Below are 13178 nucleotides of genomic sequence, written 5' to 3' on the forward strand. Positions count from 1 at the left end.
AAGAATGTGTATATCCTCACAGAAAGATAGGAAGAACATCTCCCAACTGTGTAACTTTGGATGAGTTCCTACCCAGTGACGCTGGCCTTTATTTTCTCATCTTCAGTTTGAGATAATGCTGTAAGGTATATATTAAGTGTTAGCTCCACAGAAAGAGAAGAAGCTGGAAGCCAGGCAGGATATAAAAAGAACCTTGTCTAAGTAGTTGAGGAAATCACAAATTATCGTGAATGTATTTGAGGGCAGTTGATGAATTTTGAACACAAAAATATGTGTTTTTTAAAAAATCATTGCAGTGGCAGTGGGAAGTTGATTTAGGGGAGAAAGAAGATAAAGGCCAATGTCATCACAGTTGCTTGAAGATAAAGGCCAATGTCATCACAGTTGCTTACCCAAAATGATAAGGGCCGTGGGTAGTCATTGCAGATGGGAGGGGTTCAGGAGAATGTTTGACAGTACAAACTCGGGGGACAGGATTGATACTGGTGTCATTAACTAAGATAAGGGGAACAGGAAGAAGAAAAGCTTTGAAGGGAAGAGGGGCATTGTGATGATAATGCACAAGAGCCATTTTAAGATTACTGTTTGGAGCTTACAGGAGTGGTCTGGAAAGAGTAAAAGTGGGAATACCCATGTTAGATGAAGGAATAAGTGAGAACAAGATCCCTTAGACGTTTGTGTAACGTGAGAACAAGAGACAGTCAAGGACACCAACACCCAAAAGTCAGGGGGGAAAATAGGAAGGAGGTTGAAAGGAATGACAGTTTTAGGAAAGGAAAAAACCAGGAAGATGCATCATAGTAATGAAAGTAAGCCTTTTCAAAGACCCTTTCAAAGGGTCAGGACCAGATCCAGAAAAATAGGATTTGAAATAAATTCTTAGTATTTACCATTTTGGAAGTTACTGGATTTTTCTAGAGCAATTTCAGTGGGGTAACAGGAGCAGAATCCAGTTTCAATATAAGTGTGGTTTGCCTAAGTAAAAAGATTTCTGTGGTAAACAATTCTTTCAGTCATCTTGGCTGAGGAAGAAAAAAGAAAGAAAATAAGTTAGGGATGTCCTATGGTCATATTTATGTAACAAAGATTTGATCTCATGTATATAATGAAGACCAAGAGAAATGAGTGAGACACATTAAAAATGCAGAAAATTGGAGAGACAATTGATGGAACAAGGACCAAGAGGAAATTTGGAGGATAAAATTCAGGACACAGGTTGAAAGATTAAAGGTAGACAAGAGGAATGACATCCTGACAGACAGGGATGGAAGTGGTAAGGAAGGAGATTATTGCAGATGAGCTTGTGGGTGACGCGCAAGAAGCTGAAGAAGTATATGTATCAGGGACACCAGCCGTAAAAGAATTATAGGAGAAAATAATAATTACTATTTATGTTTCATTTTGCTTTAAAACAGCATCTATCAAATGCTAAAGCACCATTCCTCAACTTTATAGCTCCAACATTTTCAAAAGACAGTGAGGCAATTCTCACGTGTCTCATCCACCCTCTTCAAGTCTTACCCACATAAAAGCCTCACTCCTTTTAATTAGTTTTGGAGACATTTAGTAAAAAATTGAAATGCAGTTCCTTACTTCCACATTTATTGTGGTAATTAAAAAGATACAATCTGTTGTATTTCAAAATTAAAAGTAAATTTTATATTTCACTGGAAATTGGAAGGCAATGTCATGTGGTAGAATTATGAGTTATATTCTTTTGATATTCCTTTTTCAAGATATATTACATTTCAAGATAGCTTCACAATTTTAACTTAGATCTTTTTTTTTAATAAACAGGTTGATCAGTTACAGAAAGATGAGCAATGGTCTTAAACACAGAAAGGAAACAAATAAACTACTGTAAATAGAAAGCTTTTGTATTTGTATAAAACTCAGCTCATTTCCATAGAGTGGGATATAAAAACTGAAAACAGTTTAATCCCTTAATTATATTCAGTACAGTTTAAAGAGGGTGAGAAAGAGAGAGTATGGTCATGTTTAGGTTAGTTTATACCACTGATCAACAGAAAGAATCTGGAAGCAGAAAATTGTCTTTTAGACTTCCATATGCTGTAGGGTAGATACTAACCTTGCTTCTTGATTCACAAATGAGAAATGGTTTTAATCCCATCCTTCTTCTGGGTAGGATCCATCGATTGGTTTATCGGTATGCAGTCCTTGAAGATTTACCCAACCAGGGAAGAGTAGTACTCCTCTTAGAGAAGAGTTCCTAGATTTGGAGGCCAGAGATCTGCATCTGTAACTTTGGAAAAGTTACTGGATCTTTCTAGGTCTTTATTTTCTTTCTTTGTTTTTTTTTAATTTTATTCATTTATTTGACAGAGAGAGATCACAAGTAGGCAGAGAGGCAGACAGAGAGAGAGGGGGAAGCAGGCTCCCTGCTGAGCAGAGAGCCCGATGTGGGGCTCGATCCCAGGACCCTGAGATCATGACCTGAGCCGAAGGCAGAGGCTTTAACCCGCTGAGCCACCCAGGTGCCCTAGGTCTTTATTTTCCTATGTGTAAATTACAGTTACTACTTAATGCCTACCTTGTAGCATTATTAATGTACAAAATAATGAATATATGGTGTCCAACACAGACAGGATACATTAAAAAAAGGGGAGGGTTGTCTCAATGAATGTTTCTTAATAATTACTGTCTCAGAAAAAGGATGCAGGGCACCTGGGTGGCTCGGTGGGTTAGGCCTCTGCCTTCGGCTCGGGTCATGATCTCAGGGTCCTGGGATCGAGTCCCGCATCGGGCTCTCTGCTCAGCGGGGAGCCTGCTTCCCTCTCTCTCTCTCTCTGCCTGCCTCTCCATCTACTTGTGATTTCTCTCTGTCAAATAAATACATAAAAAAAACTTTAAGAAAAATAAAAAGAAAAAGAAAAAGAAAAAGGATGCAGATTCATGGGCTTAGAGGGAATTATGTCAGAAAGGGATTAAGTCCCAGAGAATTTTCTGGTGGTAAATTACTGCCCCTCAAAGTGATTGCAGAGTTCCAGAGACTGCTCAGTAGATCATAGGCCTGCTGGAATAAGACATCCCTTTGCTGAAGATTTAGTATTAATGCTTACATAAGTTATAGGTGCTACATGCACTTCTACTAAATAATTGACACGATTACATGCAGCATTGTTTTCAATTTTCCAGTCTTATTATACACATATTTATTGGGCAAATATACAGACTTTAGCTGTGATAATCATGAAGAGCAAAATGGTACAAACTTTGAAAAAGTCATGTATTTTTTAGATTTCATAGTTTCAATATGGGCACATTTCAGTTACTATGGTTTAGTTAAATAACACAGTTGTCCAGAGAACATGGTCCAAATCTTAGTTGCCATGGTATATTAATTATGATTAATTACATAAAATATATTGCTCCTAGCTATTCTATCCATAAATCACTGCCTAACAGATGGGCATCATGATCAGTTATAAGTCACATCACTTGTTTGAAGCTCTCATGGTGATTGGTCGTGCCACTTTGGTTGTTCAGTTCATGCACAGACAGAAAAATGTGTAGTTGTGTTGCCTCTTTGTTTCACAGTGATAAACTCATGTGATATTTTATAAAATATCATAATTGAAGTGGGAAATTGACCAAACACATGAAAGAGCAGCATAGAAACAAAATGGTAACTATGAATATGAAATCTGAATTGAATGTAAGTGGAGTTATAGTAGAAATAACTGCCATTCATGGGATTCTAGGTGTTCAGTTAGAGAACTTAGTTAAGGTGACTTTTTCTTTAAATTTTTTTAAATTTTTTTATTTTTTAAAGATTTTATTTATTTATTTGACAGACAGAGATCACAAGTAGGCAGAGAGGCAGGCAGAGAGAGGAGGAAGCAGACTCCCTGCTGAGCAGAGAGCCCAATGCAGGGCTTGATCCCAGGACCCTGGGATCATGACCTGAGCCGAAGGCAGAGGCTTTAACCCACTGAGCCACCCAGGCGCCACGAGGTGACCTTTTTTTTGACACAAATGAGGAAGGTGGTAGCAATGGAAAGTATTAAGATGTCCAAGAGAAAGTGACACCAGCTGAAACTCACATTAAAGAAAATCTTGGAGATATTTTGCAATATTGAAAATGTGAAGGATAAAATGTTGGAAACTGGTCCGAATTTAGAAAGGAGTATGGCAATTTTAAAAGGCATAGAAAAGATTCTCGTTCCATATTGTAAGTTATATGAGAATAAGGCAAGCACTGTTCAAATAACTGTTCACGGTTTTGTAACAAAACACTTTAATTATCAAAGTTTCTAGTGTTTTAAGTGTTAGTTGACTAAGGAAATAATACTTTTGCTATTATTTTTTTTTTCATTGTCCTATACATTTTTCAAAGTGTTTGTTAACAAAATATTTTTAACGCCAGGAAGAAAATATAAGTTTTCCCATTGCTTAAAATTTCTTTGTATCTTTTCAGTTTCCTCTTTCATTTTTACAGTTTTGCACTATTGTGCAAAGCAATAACTACTTACCAAACACTAAATGTGATGATCCACCATTCCGTATGGTCTTAGCATTTTGTGAAGTATTTCCATACATAAGGAAATGTGTAAAGTATTTTGTTACCACTCATCTTAAAGGTAGAATTTAAGTGATACGTATAGTACTTAATACACAACACTTGATAAATGTTAGTAATTGAATGCCTTCTTTCTAGTTATATATAATTCACTCAATGTGTTGAATTCAGCAAGTTTATTTTTGCTTCACACTTATTACTGTGTAATTATAAGAAACTTACACATTTAAGAAGAGTGAGTGATAACATGTAGGTCTAAGAATAGACAATTCAGTGACCGACCAGGTTCTAGGTCAATAGTTCCATTGAACAAAAATCGTCAGTGCTCAAAAGAGGAAAATTCGTGTGCAGAGACTCAAACCATTATCAAAAAGGCAATTTCATAATGGACCAGGAAAGTAACATGAGCATGATATATAGTTATATTTCATACACTGGGGCTCCTGGGCTTAGAAACCGATTCCTGGGGGATCTAAAGGAGAGGGATATAATATAATTAATATAAAATGTATCAATGGGGTAATAGCAGGGCTAGCAGATTAAGATTAATGCAGACCCATTTCTAGAAAATATGGTAAAACCTTTCACAGAAAGTTGTAGGTACACAAATTCAGTTGTAATCTAATGAAGATAGCTCCTAGTAAACCCTCAAAAACAAATTATAATCCATCCAAAAATCTAATGCTATTTTGAACTTTTTAAAAGAAATGCAGTTATTTACCAAAACATGGTGAATAAACTATTTTAAACTATGTTAATTGATAGAATTAAAAAAAAATTGTACTGAGCTCTTATGATTTCCTTCCTTTTTTTTTTTTTTTACATCTTTCTTCCCTTCTTTCAAATGAATATTGAATAGTTTAAAAGTAGCTAGAATTGCATGGCAATTTCAATAAAACTACTAATGCTAAATTATAAACTGCAAATGTTGTATCAGGTTTTTATTATGTATAACTTTTAAGTCTTAGGTGGTAAGTTTCAACCACGATATACTCAAATATTTAAAAAAAATTGAGACCCACTTAAATTTAGGTTTTACTTTTTTTTTTTTTTTAATTCTCAAAGAGGTCCCAAGAATGTAGGTTATGATATCATAGAGGGAAAAAAATCATATATTAAAATCATATATTAAAAAGTATAAAACTTTTGAAATTAAAGCACAAGAAGGCAATATAGAGACTTATATAGACCCAGAAGAAAATAATTCCAGAAGAGTCCTGGAGAAAGCCCCTATTTTTTTTTTTTAAATAAATGAAAGGGAAAACAAAGGGGAATAACATTTAAGTACCTACAGAAGGCCAGAGACTTTCTAAGCTTTAACTCACACCAGGGGTGGGTCTTATTGTTCCCACTTCACTAATGAGTCAGAGAAGATATTTAGCTTGTCCAAGGTCCTCCACTGAGGACCAACTGAGGAATCCAACCCCAGTTAAAAATCTGGATTCCAAATCCACATTCTTTCTACTGATTCCTGTTGTCTACTAATATACATAATAAACAACAAAGTGTGAGAATTGGTAATATTATTCATAATCTAAAAATAAGGCAGCTTGAAAAGGTGGAGATGAAGGATACATATGTTTGGACAAGTGAACAACTATAAAAAATGTAATTGTTGGTGACAGACATATTTGCTAAGTAGGAGGAGGTAGGTGAAAAGTTATTTTCAGAGTTTGGTCAAGATCTTTAGCTTTTTTCCCAAATGATTAAAAATCGTCTGTAAGACAGTGCTGTGTCATTTTTTTTCTTCCAGATATTTTGGAACTGAATGTATGCCAAAACATTTGAGTAATCCCTTCCTCACCGGTATATCGTCTTTATCCCAGTACAGTTTTATGAAACTTAATTCATGACTTCAAATTTTTATGTCCTTTTTATTCTTTTCTTCAAAGTCATTTTTTCTTGGAACAATGGGTCTTGACTACATAATTCCTGCACTATATATCACTATAGCTAGTGAAGTCTTAAGTAAGGTTTTACTGAAGGGAAAAATGCAATTGCATTTCTCCTTGTTAAGAGACAGTGGTGAAGAAAAAGGGAAATGATAACACAACAAAACCTCAAAGAAAACAAATGAACTACTTGACTTGATAATACTAATGATTCAGTAGTATTGAAAGTACTTTTTAAAAATTTATTTTATCTTTTTGCAAACCAACTATTTGCTGAATGAGGCTTAAAGTAAGCTATAATAATTCATTGTGATAATACAGGGACACCGTGAAAAATATTCATATGTATCCCTCACATCTTCAAGGCCGGTGACCTTCCAAATGCTCTCCCTATCAAAGCTATTAAGAAGGAATAAGTAATGTCATTAATAGGGTCGAATTTCCATGTGCCCTCCTATGGTTTTCACTATCTGTTCATTTCATTGTTCAGTAAGGATCTGTGAAGCCAAAACTATGGAAAAGATGTGCATTCATATATGTAATGCTGTTCATGTTTCATTTGTAGAAGTGTCAAAGAATAACAAATCCAGTATTTTCTTTTTGAGTAAGAAAAAGCTAATGGGGCAAACTAGTACTGAATCCCAGAAGATTGCACAACATCGTGAGGATTCTAGCTGTCACTAGTGTAATATCCTAATTAGTTTTACTGTAGGAGGTGCAGCGTGAGAGAGCTGGATTTTATTGAAGACTGTAGCCAACTTACTTCAAGTGTAAAATTTATATTGTCTTAGGCAATAGCATCAGGCAGCAATATGAACACCAGATGCAATTTATGTCACCATTTAGAGGCTATGTGTATTGTGCTAAAGTCACATTAACAACATTTTAGTCATTCTTTACATGACAACTCCTGTATATATTAATAACAACATTCTAGACACATTATTTTTCCCTCTAAGCCCCTCCCCAGCTGCATCTTTCAGAAATTCAATAAATAAAAATAAAGTTTACAGACTTAGGAGAATATTGTCTTTCAGCGTTAAATGACAGAAAAATCAAAGGATACCGAAATTGAGATATTGAGATGTCTACTCAGGCAATCAATTTACTTTTACAATAGGCTTTCCCTGCATTGCAAGGGAAAAAAATGTGGTGTTTGTTTGTTTGTTTGTTTGTTTAGTTAACTGATGCCTTGATCAAATATAATAGGAAATAAATATCAAAATACTTAAATATATTATGAATATATCTTTACATACAAATACAGCACACATTATAATACACAGGTATATACATGCAAATTTCTAGGTATCTCTAACATGTCACTGCTAATTTGTGTGCTAGATGGAACAATAAAAGGGAGAGTTATGAGAACCAAATTAAATTTTGATAGATTTTCAAATAAATGATCAGTTGCTTTAGGAATCCAGTTGGTTTTATTTTTGTTTTAAATTTTAGCTCTTTTTCTCAGTGCCTACCTACTATGTTAGGTATTGGGTCTACCAAACTGAATGAGGCTCAGGTTCCTAATTCTTAAAGTCATAGTATGTAATTAAAAGAAATGCTATAAAAACAGCCTCAGAAGGTTTCATGATATTCATAGAGGCATATAAAATGAATGGTATTTTTTTCAGTATATTCTCTTACTTGATTATATAACTAATTCTTATTACACCATTATTTTTGGCATCTCATAAAGTCATTTGTAGGATCTGACTTTCCTTTCTTTTCATTTACTCATCAGAAGAATTAATCTGGGAGCTCCTGTGTGGGTCAGTCCGCCAAGTGTCCATCCAAATCTTGATCTAGGTCTTGATCTCAGGGTCGTGAGTTCAAGCACTGCATTGAGTTCCATGCTAGGTGTGGAGCCTACTAAAAAAAGATGACGAAGAATTAATTTGTTTGTAGCCAGAATGGAACAACTAGAAAACAGAGTGACCATCATGCTTGTAAAGACGTGTGGGTGAGGTTGGGAGGCTGAGTGAACAGATGGCTGCCTCTGAGGTAAAAGCTGAGAGAGGGGTGGAAGCAGCATAAAGAAGAGGGATATGTACTTTCTTCTCTTCCCTTTCTTCCTCCTTGTATTTTGTGATTCTCCCAGTGGATAGATAAGGTACTACTTCATGCTCACTTCTATTAAGTATGGGGCGTCCAATTTCTTAAAGATAGAATGATTTCCAAATGGAATTCTCATTTTTTTTTTCTTTAAGTGGTAGTTTGTGTGGAAGACAGTAAGCAGTGATGTGACTTGAATCTTTCCCTTTTTGACTGAAAGTTTTGTTGTCCATCCGAGTAGTGTTCTCTCAGAAGCATGGCAGCTCTAAAAACCCACCAAGTCCCAGGTCATATATTCCTTTTACCCCTTAATGTTATTCTTTGGGGAAAAACTAGACCTATCTACTAGTCTTACATAACTAAAAGAGGAGTGTTTATCATCCAAAATAGTCCAGACTGTGGTGCTGTAATGAACTGAATATCTTGGTGGCTTGTAACAGCAAAGGTTGATTTTTTACTCTACATTTCAGGTAGGCTGACGTTTAGTTCCACATCACCCCTTTGCTGAGAACCAAGTTGATAGAGCTTGTTTTCCTGAAAAAATGGAAAAAAAAAATTGTCGAACCATGTGCTGTCTCCTAAAGCTTCTGTCTAAAAGGAAATATATCACATGTGCTCGATTTGAACAACCAGACAAGTCACATTGCCCCATGCAATCTCGTGGAGGAGGAGTAGATACTGCAGAACAATAATGTAGCATGTTGCAGTGGAGATCTTCATACAAGGTCCTGCGTGCACAGATCCTCCGTTATTTCTCTAACCCCTCTTCCTATTGCTTGTTCCTGCCATATTAACTTCCTCATTTTTCCTCATCTGCAACAGGGCCTCTGTAAAGGTTGCTCCAATGACTTAGAATATGTTCCCCCAAATATCTAGTCAGGCCTCTACACCAACCTCACCTTCTTTTTTTTTTTTTTTTTTTTTTTATTTCCAGCATAACAGTATTCATTATTTTTGCACCACACCCCGTGCTCCATGCAATCCGTGCCCTCTATAATACCCACCTGGGTAGGAGAAGAATCAACCAACCTCACCTTCTTCACGAGGATTTTTCCCGACAACCATAAAGGGAGATGCAACCGCTTCCTTGCTTTATATTTCTATATTCTCCAGCACACTGTGTGTGCTATTTATATTACTTATTGTCTGGCTCCCTCACTAGAATGTTAACCTCAGGAAAGCAGGGATTTTTATCTAAAACTGAGCCATCATCATCTAAAATAGTGTCTGGAATGAAGTAGGCATACAATAATTGGCTATTGTATGAATGAGATCGTAAATGAAGGAGGTGTTTGGTTCTCTCAGTTTTGTTGTTGTCCCAACAGCTTAGCTGTCTTTTCCTGAAAACAAGCTTTGAGATCCTCTGCTATTCCCAACCTAGACTTCTCTCTTTCCCCAAACCTGATTTCTCCCCAACTGTATGAGACATTTTTGAGTCAGGGCGATATAGAGAATAGGTGATAAATTGGGTGATGTTTTTCAAAGTCTTTGCTGGTGAAATAGTATGTGATTCAGGGGTTCCTGGGTGGCTCAGTTGGTTAAGCACCTGCCTCCGGCTCAGGTCATGATCCTGGGTCCTGGGGTTGAGCCCCGTGTCAGGCTGTCTGCTCAGTGAGAAGCCTGCTTCTACCTCTCCCTCTGCCTCCTGCTCCCCCTGTTTGTACTCTCTTTCCATCTCTCTCTGTCACTGTCAAATAAATAAATAAAATCTTTAAAAAAAGAGAGAAAAATATTATGTGATTCTAGGAGAGTTATTTCAATCATTTGGGCCTCAGGAAATGTGGCATAATGAAAAAAGTATGACATACACAATCAAGATATAGAATATAAATCCCAGCCTTACCTCTTGCCAGTTTTGTTTTCTTAGCAACATGCTTGGTTTGGTTACATTCTTTCAGCCTTATCTCCCCCCCCCCTTTTTTTTTTTTATTAATTCAAAATTGGGCAAGGGAAATTCTGTGTTACAGTTACTAAGTTCTTGACCTTAACCTCCAAACCCTCCTCTATGTATACTGTGCTGCGATCTGCACATCGGGGCCCTCTTTGCAGTGTAGGTAACTATTAGGTTCTGACAATAGAGAGCACTAGAGGGAGACCACGAGCCTGGACGGAGAGGAGGGACCCGCTCCGCCCCCACTTCCGGTGGGCTTCCAGTCAGCCAGCAGTTCCTGAGTCATTCATGCCCACAAGGCTTTTTCACCCTGACAGCAGCAGTTCCTTCCAGAAACAGACTTTGAATCCTGCTTGGCTTTTCCCCAACATTTGCAGAACCAACTTCATGCTGCCTCTCCCTGCTCCAGACACAAGTACAGTCACCACCAGCTGCCACCTCTGAGATCTGAGTCCCTCTTCCCAGTCTGGATCCCATTCTGTCTCCTCAGAGACAGAATTTCACCTCCACATGTCTCTTCTAGGCTCCTGAATTGTCACCCCTTGCTCCCTATTCTCTTTGTTCCCTTAGCCCAGAGGGCTTTGTAAAGTAGCTACATCTGCAAAACCTTGAGTTCTCTGTTTCACTTTCTAGTAGTTAACGGCTTTATACTTAGTTGAATCTTACCATTGAATTCTCTCCTGTTTTCTGTCCCCTGACTTGATCCTGACTTGATCCTGACTTGATCCTGACTTGAACCTGTCCTATCAAAGTCAGAGGGTTGTTGTGAGATAAGATGAGATCATGTCTAGGAAAACACCGTGTACAACTCAGGATTGTCTGAAAAATGAAGTGACTGTATCAGAGTCCACGATGCTGTGTGGGCGTCATACACCTGGCAACGTCCCCCAAATGAAATATAATCAAATAACAAGTCCAAGAGTTAAAAATATTTAAGTTATCTAATAATAATCCCACTCACTCATCTGTGTGAAGCAGAGGAAACAAAATGAGACCGGCTGTTGTTGGTGCTCCCACGCCCATGGGAGGAAGAGGTGTGCCGTCCTCAGGAGAGGGCACGTTGTTGAACAGAACACATTAATCTGTGTCTGGGGCTTGAAAAGGCAAAAACAGATCTGTGGCTACATTTCAGGCCGGAGCGACAGGGAGCTGGGCTGTGGAGTGAAATATTCAGGAGCTGTTGTGTTGGGAACAGAGATGAGGCGTTGAAGTAAGTGACATAACAGGAAGAGAAAGGGATGGTGGGATTGGAATGAGTTGGAGTGAATAGCTACAAAAGCAAGGCAATCTCATAATTTATTTTTTTAAGATGTTATTTATTTATTTGACAGAGAGAACACACAAGCAGAGGGGCAGCGGAGGGAGAGGGAGAAGCAGGCTCCCTGCTGAGCAAGGACTTCCCCCCCACCCTATGTGGGGCTCCATCCCAGGACCCAGAGATTTTAACCTGAGCCAAAGGCAGACGCTTAATGGACTGAGCCACCCAGACGCCCCTCATATGCTAGTTTAAATAATCTGTGTTGCTGCCACTGCCCAACAACAACAAAAAAAACACAAGAAAATAAAAGACCCTGCAAACACTACCTTTAGTAAGGTCGGCCGTAGGCATATACATTGTATGAATGGTTCTAAGTACTGTCACGTCTGATGGAAATTAAGATAAAGTCGCTGAAGGTCAATACAGAGAAGACAGTACTGCCCATAAGAGGTGAAAGCTCAGGCAGGGAAAATCCTAAAGGGGCAGGAGCTGTGGGCCGAAAAGGACAAACTAGAATTTAAGGTTCATGAAAGGAGAGTAGAAAGTGCTGCCACCCCAGAGCTGAGGTATGGAAAGAAGCTGCCATCAGGGCTGAGGCATGTGGCGTCACTTGCATCTGTCACCCAGCACAGCAGACATACAGAAGGGAGAGTTACAGAAAATCCATGACATCTTATCAGTCAAATAGAGAGGAGCCTCCTCTGACTTCCCTGCCCTGCCTCTACTCCAGCCATCTCTTGGGGAAGTTCTCATAAAGAATTCAAGTTTCTCTTGGAACACTGAAAAAATTAAATTAAATTAAAAAAAAAAAAAAGAATTCAGGTTTCAAAAAAGAAAGGTAGGAACTAAGGAACCCAGGGTGAGAGGGAGGAAGGAGAGAAGGAAGAAGGAAAGGAGAACTCAGCTTTCTAATAACTTTATTGTTTGCAAGTAGAAGATGAATTTGTGGCCTATCTCTGGCTCTTGATAATTGCCCGGACACACTATTCTCGATCCCATCAGGGAAAGTTCAGAACATATAAATGCCGAGTCGACACAGATTACAACCATGTTATAGGGTTCTCTTCCATGATCCTAAATCACACCTGGTAACATGGAATAGGAGATTATTTTAACAAGAACAATAGGAACATACTCCTGTATGACACTGTGCAGTTTGCTAAGTTCATGGTCAGTGCCATGTATGGAAAACAGATGAGAGAGTAACTTCTGTAACCTCTGGTGAAAATCAAGTTTCGGGGAAGGAAGTGAGTGGCCTGACGTTCTACAGATACTTACTAGCAAAACTAAAATTAGGAGCAGTAGGAGAAACACTCAGAAATCGGTTTCAGAAAAACCCTATTTCTCTATTAATGATCTCCATAATCTTGGGAATGTTTCTGAAGTTAGATGTCCTGGATTTCTTCATTTGTCAAGTGATAAATTCTACTATTAGCAGAGTTAGTATAACATAGTGGTTGACTTACAGACATTAGAAAAAATCCAGCTAGATTTTTTTCTCTTGCCTCTTTCATTCATTATCATGTGAACTTGAGTAAGTTA

At 37.7% G+C, this 13178-nt stretch overlaps 1 long non-coding RNA gene across 2 annotated transcripts in view; it reads right to left on the reverse strand.

Annotated features, from left to right (window-relative positions):
• The window catches only part of LOC116570661, a 30334-nt gene extending 18788 nt beyond the window's left edge, over nt 1-11546 (reverse strand). For both annotated transcript variants that reach the window (XR_004277508.1, XR_004277507.1), the window contains exons 1-3: nt 11340-11546; nt 2090-2263; nt 891-1022 (exon numbers count right to left, since the gene is read on the reverse strand). This is a non-coding gene — a long non-coding RNA (uncharacterized LOC116570661). The remainder of the gene's footprint in view (nt 1-890; nt 1023-2089; nt 2264-11339) is intronic.
• Nucleotides 11547-13178: the final 1632 nt, after the last annotated feature.

This window comes from Mustela erminea, chromosome 12 (assembly GCF_009829155.1).
Source record: "Mustela erminea isolate mMusErm1 chromosome 12, mMusErm1.Pri, whole genome shotgun sequence".
Lineage (NCBI taxonomy): Eukaryota > Metazoa > Chordata > Mammalia > Carnivora > Mustelidae > Mustela > Mustela erminea.